The following is a 12,469-nucleotide window of genomic DNA, read 5'->3' on the forward strand; positions in this document are numbered from 1 at the left end:
GAGCCTATTTAAAGACCTTTATGGCCTTCATTTGCGGCCACCTTGTTCCAGAGAAACCCTAGAGAGCTGAGATAGTGAGTTTGAGGGTAAGAGGAGGTTATTTCTTCATCTTTTTGTGTGGTTTTGCTTGAAGGAAGATAGGAGCACAAATCTAGAGTGTGAAGGGGACTGGATCTGAGCTAATCATCTCGTGATATCATCTTTGGAGGTATAAACCTTTCCATTTCGTGTTATATTGATGGACTTCTTGATTTTAGGGTTTTTACCCTCATTTTATGAAAGATCTAGTGAGTATGAGGTCCTCTTTGGGGTTATGACAACAGATCGGGACCATGAGAGGTCCCTAGAGTCATTACCTTCTAGCTTTTTGCAAGCAAATAAGTAATTGGAGACTAGGTTGCCATTTCTAGTGTTATTTTTCATTTGAGGCTTGAATTGGGTTGCATGCACGTAAAGGTTGCACCTTTACGTGACTTTTGAGTGTTTAAGGGTTAGATCTATGATTTGGCTAAGCAGATCTGACCTCAGGAGGTTGTATGAGCAAGTCCATGGAGGAAACTCGCCGAGTCCATATGTAGACTCGACGAGTCGGACCGGGTTGCCCCGGGGTTTGACTCCAGTGGTGATTCGGTGAGTTGAGGGGTGACTCAGTGAGTCGAGTGAGGCTTAGAAAGGGAAGAGTCTGTGGGGACGATGGGACTCACCGAGTCGTCGTATGCACTCGACGAGTCTGGTCAAAATGGACAGTTGACTTTTGGGTTGACTTTTGGGGTTTGTCAACAAATGGGCCTTGGGCCTGTAGAGGGGTATAATGGTCTTTTACCCTTCTAGGGATTTGCATGAGAGAATATCCAAATTGTGAAGAGACATTTATTTAGTGAAATTTATTATTGTGACTAGGTGGAGGCTAGGGCAGTATTCTGATATCGAGATTTTACCGAGATTCCCGAGGTGAGTCTTCTCACTATACTTTACCTAGAGTGGTAATCAGAGCTATGTGACAGTGTATATTGTATGCTATTTATATGTTGTGATTCTATGTGATATGTGATATGCATGATTCAGAGTTTACAGAGTTAGGACCAGTGGGTCCACAGAGTTATGGGACCAAGAGGGTCCCACAGATATATTCGACCAGAGGGTCATCAGAGTTACAGCCTTCAGTGGCTGATATGTGTTTATGTGGGATTTTGTAGAACTCGCTAAGCATTTATGCTTACAGAGTTTTGTGTATGTGTTTCAGGTACCAGTGATGATCGCGGGAAGGCGCCGGCATGATCTGTACACACTCATGGAGCTTTTGTTTATATGATTTTGGGATATGTTTTTCTAGGATGACAGTGGATACATTATCTTTATTATTATTTTATGAATGAAAGTATGCTTTAAAATTGTGAAAATTTATTCGAAAATTTGGGTGTTACACGTAATCACGGTCAGAAGGTTGTTCACGGTCCGAAAGGTTGTTCACGGTCCGAAGCCTCAGTCCAAATGGCTTTCTAACTTATCATTCTACACTTTAGAATACTAGGCATTGAACACACTCATTTCATTAATCTAATCTAACCATAAGATAATGTTAGAAATAAGTTTGACCTTTATTGGATAAGTTTGACTTTCATTGACCAAGTTTGACTTTTACAAGATAGAAATTTCGGGTTGTCACATCATCCCCCTGTTAAAGGGAATTTTGTCCCGAAATTAGAATTAAGAAAATACACATGGACTAAGGGACAAGATGAGGATATTTATGTTTCATTTGATCCTCCCACTCCCAAGTGAATTCGGATCCCCGTTTTGCGTTCCAGCGAACCTTTACTATCAGGATACGACTTTGTTTCGTTTGCTTGACCTCCCTATCAATAATGTCTACTGGTTCTTCCACGAAGTTAAGGCTCTCATTGATCATGATTTCATCGAGTGGAATAACAAGAGTCTCATCAGATAGGCACTTTTTCAGGTTCGATACATCGAAGGTAGGGTGTACGTTACTAAGTTCTTAAGGTAGTTTGAGTTTGTAAGCTACTGGGCCGATCCTAGCAAGGATCTCAAAAGGCCCTATGTACCTTGGATTTAGCTTACCACGCTTTCCGAAGCGTATCAAGCCCTTCCAGGGTGAGACCTTCAATAGAACAAGGTCACCAACCTGAAACTCCAAAGGTTTCCGTCTCTTGTCAGCGTAGCTTTTCTTTCGGTCCCTAGAGGCTTTCAATCGTTCACGAATCTGAACAATCTTCTCTGTCGTTTCCCGAATGATTTCCGGACCCGTGAGAGTGCTTTCAGGAACTCGTCCTTTAGCTAGTTGCGTGTCACCCACCTCAGCCCAACAGAGAGGGGATCAACACTTTGTGTCATAGAGGGCTTCAAATGGAGCAACTTTGATACTAGAAAGGTAGCTGTTGTTTTATGAAAACTCGACCAATGGCAAATGGATATCCCATGCTTTACCAAAGTCAATCATACAAGCTCGCAGCATGTCTTCCAACGTCTGTATCGTTCTCTCACTTTGCCCGTCAGTTTGTGGATGGGAGGTTGTACTCATGTCCAACCTAGTTCGCGGGGACTTTTGTAGCGACTGCCAGAACCTTGAAGTGAATCTACTATCTCTATCAGAGATAATAGATGTGGGAAAACCATGCAGTCGTACAATCTCCCTAATGTAAGTTCTTGTTAGTTTCTACATCTTGTCGGTTTCTTTGATTGGCAGGAAGTGTGCGGACTTAGTTAACCTGTCTACGATCACCCAAATGGTATCGAGACCACCTGTTGTCTTGGGCAATTTGGTTATGAAGTCCATTGTGATCCGCTCCCACTTCCACTCAGGTATTTCCGGTTGTTGTAGTAACCCTGGGGGCTTTTGGTATTCGACCTTAACCTTGGCGCAAGTAAGACACTTGCCCACGAAGGTAGCAATCTTTGTTTTCATGTTAGGCCACCAATATAACTTTTTGAGATCCATATACATCTTATCTGAACCTGGGTGAACGGAGTATCGAGTATTGTACGCTTCGCTCAAGAGCACGTCTCTGAAACCACCGAGCTTCGGTGTCCAGATCCGATCCATGAGGTAATAAGCTCCGTCACCCTTGACTTCTAAGTTCTTATCTATCCCTCTAAGGGATTCACCTGCCAAATTTTCAGGTCCTAAGGCTTCCTGCTAAGCCCCTTTAATTTGTGTGGACAGATGAGAATGGATCGTCATACTCAATGCCTTGACTCTACGACATGGGTATTCTTTTCGACTTAGGGCATCAGCTACTATGTTGGCCTTACCGAGATGATAACCAATTTCACATTCGTAGTCATTTAGCAGCTCGACCCACCGTCGCTGTATCATGTTGAGCTCCTTCTGGTCGAATATATGTTGATGGCTTTTATGATCTATAAAGATAGTGCTTTTTGTACCATACAGGTGTTGGATTAGTGTCTAAGTCCATAACTATATTTGGTATGTACTTGACCCGACTCGGCATGGTCCATTTGGGTTGCATGGCATCATGCATTTGGATAGACTAAAATGAGAGAAATACCACTTAAGGTTTGGTAATATATTATAAGTTCTAATATATTAATAAGATTATTTAATTAGTATTGATCAAGAATTAATTTGGAATTAATTAAGCAATCAAAAGGAGACTAATTAAATATATGGGTTGATTGTGTAAATCATCCATACTTATATAGTGGGCTAATGTTCAATGGATTATCAAGTTGCGCTAAAATCTATAGGATGCTCCATGTTGTTTTTGTATCCATGGATCATGGAAATGAAAGGCCATGACAATTAGGGTTTACATGGTGTAACCCTAATTGTGACACACTATATAAGCATCTTATTCTTACCAAAATTGGCAACCATGTAAGACTATGAAGAAATGGTGAGGGCTAGCCGATTTCATGAAGTGTTCATTTCTCTCTGAGTTATTCCAAGTGCATTTGATGTTGTGTGAACCATTTGAGGTGTCACACTTGGGGCACTCGGCTACATCTACAAGGTATGTATTCTATCTATTTTATTACCCAAGTATCAAAAGATTGTATGGTAGTTAGGGTAATACCTTGGAATATTCATATTTGCATGTATAATAGAGAAAACATAGATCCAAGGTATTTAGGGTTGCATGTACACTTAGGAGTGTTAGAATGCTCAAAACCCAACAGCGGTATCAGAGCCTAGGCTTGTTTTCAATTATACTTGATGCAAATTGCTGAAAAAGCTGAAAAAATCGATTTTCTGGCTGTCTGGGCACTGAACTCGTCGAGTCCACTGATGAGCTCGCCGAGTGCATGAAGAAAATCATCCTACTCGTCGAGTAGGTTCATACACTCGACGAGTAGGAGCCCCAGACAGGATAGTTTCTAGTTTTTTGGCTGGAATTGGACTAGGAACATTACCCTAAGCTATTTTTGAACTTGTAAACCTGTTTTTGATGTGGTAATGTTCATGCTAATCCAATTTCAAAGATAATTGTCATTAGAATCATGTTTTGTATTAGTTTAATGGTTAGGCTAATTGCATGAAAAAGTTTGATTGAAGTATCTTGTTCTTATGAGTTGCTTAGATTAATAGGAATGTTATGTGAAATTGTAGTTTTCAATCCAAATTAATCTAAGAGTTGATTCTAAAATGTGTTTTTGTAACTTGTCCTCAAGTTAGATGAAAAGTCACATTTAAGATTCATAAAACTCATAAACATTTCCTTAGGTTATGAATAAAGAAAAGTCATATTCTTTGAATAGTTTAAAGTCTTCCATAACTTGTCCTCAAGTTACGGAACTTGAAGAGTTTTTTGAATTAAAACTACTTTAAACACATAAGTTATGGAATTGAAAAGTTTTTGAATAGTTCAAACTTGCCCTCAAGTTTTGAAATTTGAAAAGTTTTCTTTCATGAATACTTTAATTCCAAATTAAGCCCTTAAGATTTTAAAAGTTAAAATTCAACCCTTATACTTTATAATATTACAAGTTAATAATATATATATATATATATATATATATATATATATATATATATATATATAAGTGCAAGTCGTCTTACCATTAGTAGGCCTCATTCACGAAGCCGGTCTATAAGGGGGGTATAAGGTTACTGCCTATAAAATGGCAGTTTAACGGGTGTCCACTCTCACCCACCGCTTCCTTGACTGGTGGAGGGTTGTTAGCCGAACGGGTAGGACAAGGACTATAATTCTCCTTTCATTAAAAGTATTAATGATAAATACTAAGTAACTAAACACTTATAAATTCCCAATCTTAGTTACTTAGGTAAATGTGAATAAGGTGCTAACCCATGAAATTACACTTTGCACTTTGCTTAAGTCGATTAGTGGAGCGTGTGTGGTTAACCGGCACACTAGCTTAATTTAACGAGGTAGGCAAAGGGTTTCTTAAAGTTTATCATAGGCCGGTGGAGCATGTGTGGTTAACCGGCACATCGGTTGAGTGATAAACATTTCAAGAGTACCAAGTAATTTGCATGGTTACTTCACACCTTGTTTTGTGATCCTCGACATCCCAGTCACAAAACTTGAAGGGCACAATCGAGATTAAAACATGCCACTGAAAAAGTTCAATGAATTTCAAAAGAATCTTGGAGTTTCAAAACCAATTAAAACCTAATAAATTATTTCGTTTTTCATGGTGGAAATTGGTGAATCGTCATTTGCCTACCTTCAAATATTCTATAGCTTGGATTACGGCATCCCTCTTCCAAGTTATAAAATATTGTGTTGCGTCCTAGCCTAAATATTTCATATTGGGTGTTATATTAAGGACTTTAAATCAACTATCTTGAATATCTCCCAAAAGATGTCTAGCTCAGACATCTATGATCTTCCCAAATCTCTTCGAACTTTACTTCCTCCACCTCCTCCAATTATTCTCCCTAACCCACAAGTTCAAGGTCACTCAAGCCCTATTGGCAAGCAAGGTCTATGTGTGCTCACATCTTGGAGATGAAGTCACATATTGACAAGCCGGGAGAGTTGGGTGTCAAAGTCTTAAGAAAGTTGGATGTTCAATCACTTTCTAAGTCACACAGTTAGTTCCTTTGGGACTACTATGAAACAGACTATCACATGACCCTTAATGATCTTATCTATTTGCTTTGTGCTGCTGAATCAAGAATGATTTGAGGATTAGTAAAGAAAATTTTATTAGAAGATAAACTTCCCAAACCTTCAATGGACATTGACAATGGTAACTTTGGATACCCAGTAAAAGCTTTCTCTTCCCAATGGAAAGGGATTGGCCATAGTCAACTCGGTTGACCAAATGGTAAAGAGAATGGCTAAGTCTGAGATAGTCCTACCAAAGGGTCCATATGTGTCTATTGCCAAAGGAAGGGGCATTGATTGCGAAGATGCATATTTACCTGAAAGATCATATGGTTGATCAAGTCAAGAAGTTTGACTCTATTTCAGGTAAAATCCACTATCTAACTCTGTTAAGTTTCTATTCTGAGATTCTTATTACATGATGTGACTGGGTCACATGTTGATGTTTTAAGAATCAAAGAAAAGTGAAGAAACTTAAAGGAAGTATATGCTGATTTTGATCGCGAAGATGGATCTCGATCGCATGGTTCATTGATCAGAATTTTGTGTTGTTGCTTAGGAGTTATGATATATATTGCTTAGGAATAGATAACAACAAGTTTTTCATATGCTTTTGCACTGTAAGGATAAATTTTTCCGCAAAGTTTTAAAATTAAAAGAAATTTTTGATTTTATTTATTTTAAGTATCCTTACAATGGCATTTATGAAAAAAATTATTGCTTATATGATTCCATTGATAACAATAATGGAAAATGGATTTGTTTCTTTCATTTGTGGTAATGTCTAATTTACCAAATAAGGAAAGATTCTCATCACCCAAGGTTCAATTGGACCGAAGCTTGGAATCATGCAAGTTGTATAGTATGATGAATGAGAAGTTTCATTTTTGGAAAATTAAGAGTAGTTCCTTGTTCACATGTATATCTGAGTCAAGTGAAGGACTAAGGGATCAAGTACACATTCTTGTGCACTGGTCAGGTCCGCCACAAAAGATTGATAAGATTATTCGTCATGATTTACTGAAGTTTAGTAAATATGGTTATACTTACAAGTTTAAGTATAATTCTGAAACATTGGAAAAAGTTTCGATGTATGGCAGAACGAATGAGAAGAATCAAATTAGGCAGAAAGATAAAAGTTTCTCAAATCTGAAAAGATGGGAGAGTACTTTAGTATCATGTTTTGTGATCATCTTAATGATTAAGAAACCATGTCACAATTGGTCCCCTAAGGAAATCTTAGTGCATTCCTATGGCTAACTAGAGGAATCAAGAATTGCTGAAATGGTTAAATCAAGAAGATGAGTCATACTTCGTTCCAAAAACTAGTCTTAGAGTCATACTCCAAGACTGTAAGTTGAGTGACATATCTTAAAGAAAGGTTTATAACACTTGTCAAATGTAAGAGTAGAAGTGTCCTACTCTTGTACATTTGAAATTGGTAAGTTGTGATGTTTTGGATAAAACAAAGACCAACTTAGGCCAATTGTGTGAAGTGTTTGTCTTGATAAAGAATTCGCACTATCTCTTGAATATTTGACAAGTGAGTCTTACATGTCAAGAGGACAGTGGGAGTCTTAGAGATCCTGAAATAGTTTCAAGAACTAATCAAGAATAAAAACTTGTATTTCATCACTAGCACACGACTAGAGATTTATAACCTATTGTGTTGACATTTCTGTGCCCATTCCAGTAAAGTTGGCTATACATTTGAGTTCTACATGTTCTCAATTGTTTGCATAACTACTTGGAAGCAATGGAAGGCCCTGTACTGCCAGGTGGCAAGAAGTTAAGATTGCACAAGTTCAATCCATATGAGTTTGGATTTGTCACTAACCTAGTCTTGTGATTATGGTTTTGACAAATTCATGTGGATAAGAACACATACACCATAAAATCTAAGGGTCATAAGGTTTCTCTCCGATTCATGAAAATGATGGTGAGGAAACACTTCCACCATGTAGATTTTAAGTAAGATAGCAATTGTGATCATTGCATTCTCAAAGTCGTTAGTGGAGCGTGCGTGATTAACCGGCACACTAACATGGACTTATGAGAAATGGCAAAAGTCTAAACAATCGAGACTATGATTACGACATCCCTTTTCATAGTTCTAAAATTGTTTAGACACACTTGTGAGTTATCTAAGATACGGTGTATGATTTTGATAAAGTCTTATCAAAGCAATCTCGTATCAGAAATCTGAACTTTGGTAAGAAAGTCAATAAAGTATTGATTTCTAGAAGTCCAGCTAATTTTTGGATACATGTCAAAGCTAGTGGGAGCATAAGTGTTATGCTAATAATTCTCATGTTAGTGGGAGCATGATAATTATGATTAGTATTGCAAGACAACAATGTTAATTATAGAAAACAAAAGTTTTAATTGGAAAATTTGCTATAATTAAGGAGAGGAAATTATACTTCATTTCAATTCTAAAAGCTTAGATTGAGGTTTTAATCCTCTTTAGTCAAGGTTATATATATATATGAATTTTATGTTGGAGTGGCTCAACATAAGGAAATTCTATATAGGGGTCCATTATTTGCGTTCTTAAATTTGATTATGATTACAGCATCCCTTTTTATAATCTGAATTATGAGAACTTGGCAAATAGACATAGAAATATTATAGCAAAAAGATTGGTCTACTATCATGTATTTATGTGAGACATCATGAATCGTGTCCCATATGCTTCGGATATAGGATCGTTTGCATGTGCTATAATATTCATCCTTTCTAAATTTTCCAAATGCTCTGGGCATTAAGGGGGAAAAATCTAGAATTGGATATGACTAAAATGATTAAGCAATTGTCGAGAACAATCTAAGGTTTACCAAAGAGTGGTTGCTCAGGGACAGTTGGAAGTATAGTGTTAAATTTTGGAAGGACCATATTGACATACTCTGAAAGGAGGCAACTCTTGTTCAGAAGTGACAGTCAAAATGGGAATATGGAAATGTTTCCATAGGTGGAAGTTATTCAATTTGTGTAAGATTAGAAAAACTTAATGCAAGAAAGATGTTTCCATGGAGTTGATCTCCATTGGAATACTCTGTAATGTCTGTTGACAAGTCTTTGTGACTTTGTGCATAATCATTACAAGAGGATCATGCATATAAGTTTAAAATCTAACATATTTCGGTAAATGATAGGAATTTGGAATTCTTACATTCTCGATATGGATTTGGGAGTGTGAAAAGAGAATTATTGAAATTATGTTGAATCGATCTAGTTCACAAAGTAAGGATCATAGACAAACATAGAGTGCATACTTGGTGTATGGCAAAGCTATTGTTTAGAAGAACATAGTGTACATGCTTGGAGCATGGAACAACTAGTGTTTTTTAATTCAAGTATAAAGTTGATAAAACCGAAACAATGAATAATGAGTAATCAGTATGGTGATAAATAAAAAGTGTTCTATTTATATTCATAGGTTTTGATACCATACTAGATTCAATTATTCTTGTGTTTCATTTTGCATGTTTTGACTTCCAGAATTAACTAGGTCATTCTTCCCGAATGACTAAGTTATTCAAACCATCCACGGTCGGTCATATGTTGGAAGTAGATATGAATCAAGACTGTCATGGGTTGGCTTGTAGATTTCTAAAGATGTTGGACATAGCAAAGAGGTGCTACAACACTCATGAGTGCTCATAAGTTCTGAGTATTGGATTCAACCCGTGCTTATTTGAATCACCTCATGGATTTTATCACGAGTGATCATGAAACGATAATATCTTATATTCTTCAAACCTAGAGATATGAGTAGTTACAATGAGTTGGTTGTACATTGATTGCGCGAAAACACGTTGGTAACTCGATGTTATAAAACGTGCCTTTGTGTATGATTCAACAAGTAGTAGAACAAGCCATATGAGTCGAAATTTATCCATTCCTTTTACCTTCGGGATAAAAGCGATATCTGTGGGCCCCTCAATGATTTAGAGATGACAAATGTAAGTGCCCGGCCGGACCTGGACTGATTTGATTTGTTCAATTAGTCAGTCGTCATAAATCGGAAATCAGGAAACAACAAATAGACAGAGAGAATGATTTATAATCCATGTCTCAGTCCATATGATATCTAGAATGGAGGAATATATGATCCCTTATCTAATGGACAAGTCATTGACAAAGGTCAGAGTTCATCGACGAGGTCAGAGTTCGACAGCGGCTTAAAGAGCTACGATTTCCAGTTGGTTCTTGAAGTCATACTTAATAATAGTTTTAGACTTATCCAAGTGGGAGACTGTTGGATTAGTGTCTAAGTCCATAACTATATTTGGTATGTACTTGACCCGACTCGGCATGGTCCATTTGGGTTGCATGGCATCATGCATTTGGATAGACTAAAATGAGAGAAATAACACTAAAGGTTTGGTAATATATTATAAGTTCTAATATATTAATAAGATTATTTAATTAGTATTGATCAAGAATTAATTTGGAATTAATTAAGTGATCAAAAGGAGACTAATTAAATATATGTGTTGATTGTGTAAATCATCCATACTTTTATAATGGGCTAATGCTCCATGGATTATCAAGTTGGGCTAAAATCCATAGGATGATCCATGGTGTTTTTGTACCCATGGATCATGGAAATGAAAGGTCATGACAATTACGGTTTACATGGTGTAACCCTAATTGTGACACACTATATAAGCATCTTATTCTTCCCAAAATGGGCAACCATGTGAGACTATGAAGAAATGGTGAGGGCTAGCCGATTTCATGAAGTGTTCATTTCTCTCTAAGTTATTCCAAGTGCATTTGATGTTGTGTGAACCATTTGAGGTGTCACACTTGGGGCACTCAGCTCTTAAGCATCAAGGAATCAAGCTAAATCAACAAGGTATGTATTCTATCTATTTTATTACCCAAGTATCAAAAGATTATATGCTAGTTAGGGTAATACCTTGGAATATTCATATTTGCATGTATAATAGAGAAAACATAGATCCAAGGTATTTAGGGTTGCATGTACACTTAGGAGTGTTAGAATGCTCAAAACCCAACAACAGGTAATGTCGCCAGATCTTCAGAGCAAATACTACTGCTCCTAACTCAAGATCATGTGTAGTGTAGTTGACTTCGTGTGTCTTGAGCTGTCTAGAGGTATAGACGATGACCTTTCCTTGTTGCGTATGAACATAGGCATGCCCTTGGATGCATCGCAATACACCACAAAATCTTCTATCCCTTCTAGGAAGGATAATATCGGTGCAGTGCATAAGGCTTGCTTCAGCGTTTGGAACGCTTTCTCTTGTTTCTCTTCCTAGTCAAAGGTCACACCTTTCTTGGTCAATGTGCTAAGTGGTTTCGCGATTTTTGAAAAGTTCTGAATAAACCTACGATAATAGCCAGCGAGGCCTAGAAATTGACGAATTTCTGTAGGCGTCTTTGGAGCTGACCAGTTCTCAATGGCCTTTACTTTGGAAGGGTCCACGTGAATTCCCTCTTCGCTAACCATGTGGCCTGAGAATTCGACTCTTCGAATCCAAAATTCGCATTTAGAGAACTTTGCATAAACCTTCTCTGCTCGTAGTGTTTCTAGGATCTGTCGTAGGTGTTGACTATGTTCCTCCTTACTACGAGAATAGATGAGTATGTCGTCAATGAACACGATTACGAACTTATCTATATAAAGACGGCACACCTAGTTCATCAAGTCCATGAACATTGCGGGCACATTTGTTAATCCGAAAGGCATCACTACAAACTCGTAGTGTCTATAACGAGTTCGGAAAGCTATTTTGGGAACATCTTCCTCTAAAACTCGTAACTGGTGATACCCGGATCTTAAGTCGATTTTCGAAAAGTAGTTCGCTCGTTGATGTTGGTCGAACAAGTCGTCTATACGAGGTAGAGGGTATCAGTTCTTGACGGTAAGTTTCTTTAGTTCTCGGTAGTCAATACACATACGGAACGATCCGTCTTTCTTCTTCACGAACAAGACTAGTGCTACCCATGCTGAGAAGCTTGGTGTAATGAATCCCTTGCTTAACAGTTCGTTCAGTTGACTGGATAGTTCCTGCATCTCAGCTGGTGCTAGTCGATAGGGCGATTTGGCTACAGGAGTAGCTCCTGGAATTAAGTCGATTCTGAACTCGACTTGACGTTGTGGAGGTAATCCTGGAAGTTCTTCAGGAAAGATGTCGGGAAATTCGTATATCTCTGGGATGCTCTTTATGTCCTTCATCTCTTGGCTCATATCAACCACATGAGCAAGGAATGCATGATATTCCTTTCGTAAGTATTTCTGGGCTTGTATACTTGAAATGATCTGAAGGTTCGTGCCTGGTTTGTCCCCATAGATAACTAGGGTTTCGCTATTCGGTAGATTAAGACGAATGGCTTTCTCAAAACACAAGATGTCATCACGATGAAGACTCAACCAG

This window comes from Lactuca virosa, chromosome 7 (assembly GCF_052849685.1).
Source record: "Lactuca virosa cultivar CGN04683 chromosome 7, Lactuca_virosa_CGN04683_v6, whole genome shotgun sequence".
NCBI lineage: Eukaryota > Viridiplantae > Streptophyta > Magnoliopsida > Asterales > Asteraceae > Lactuca > Lactuca virosa.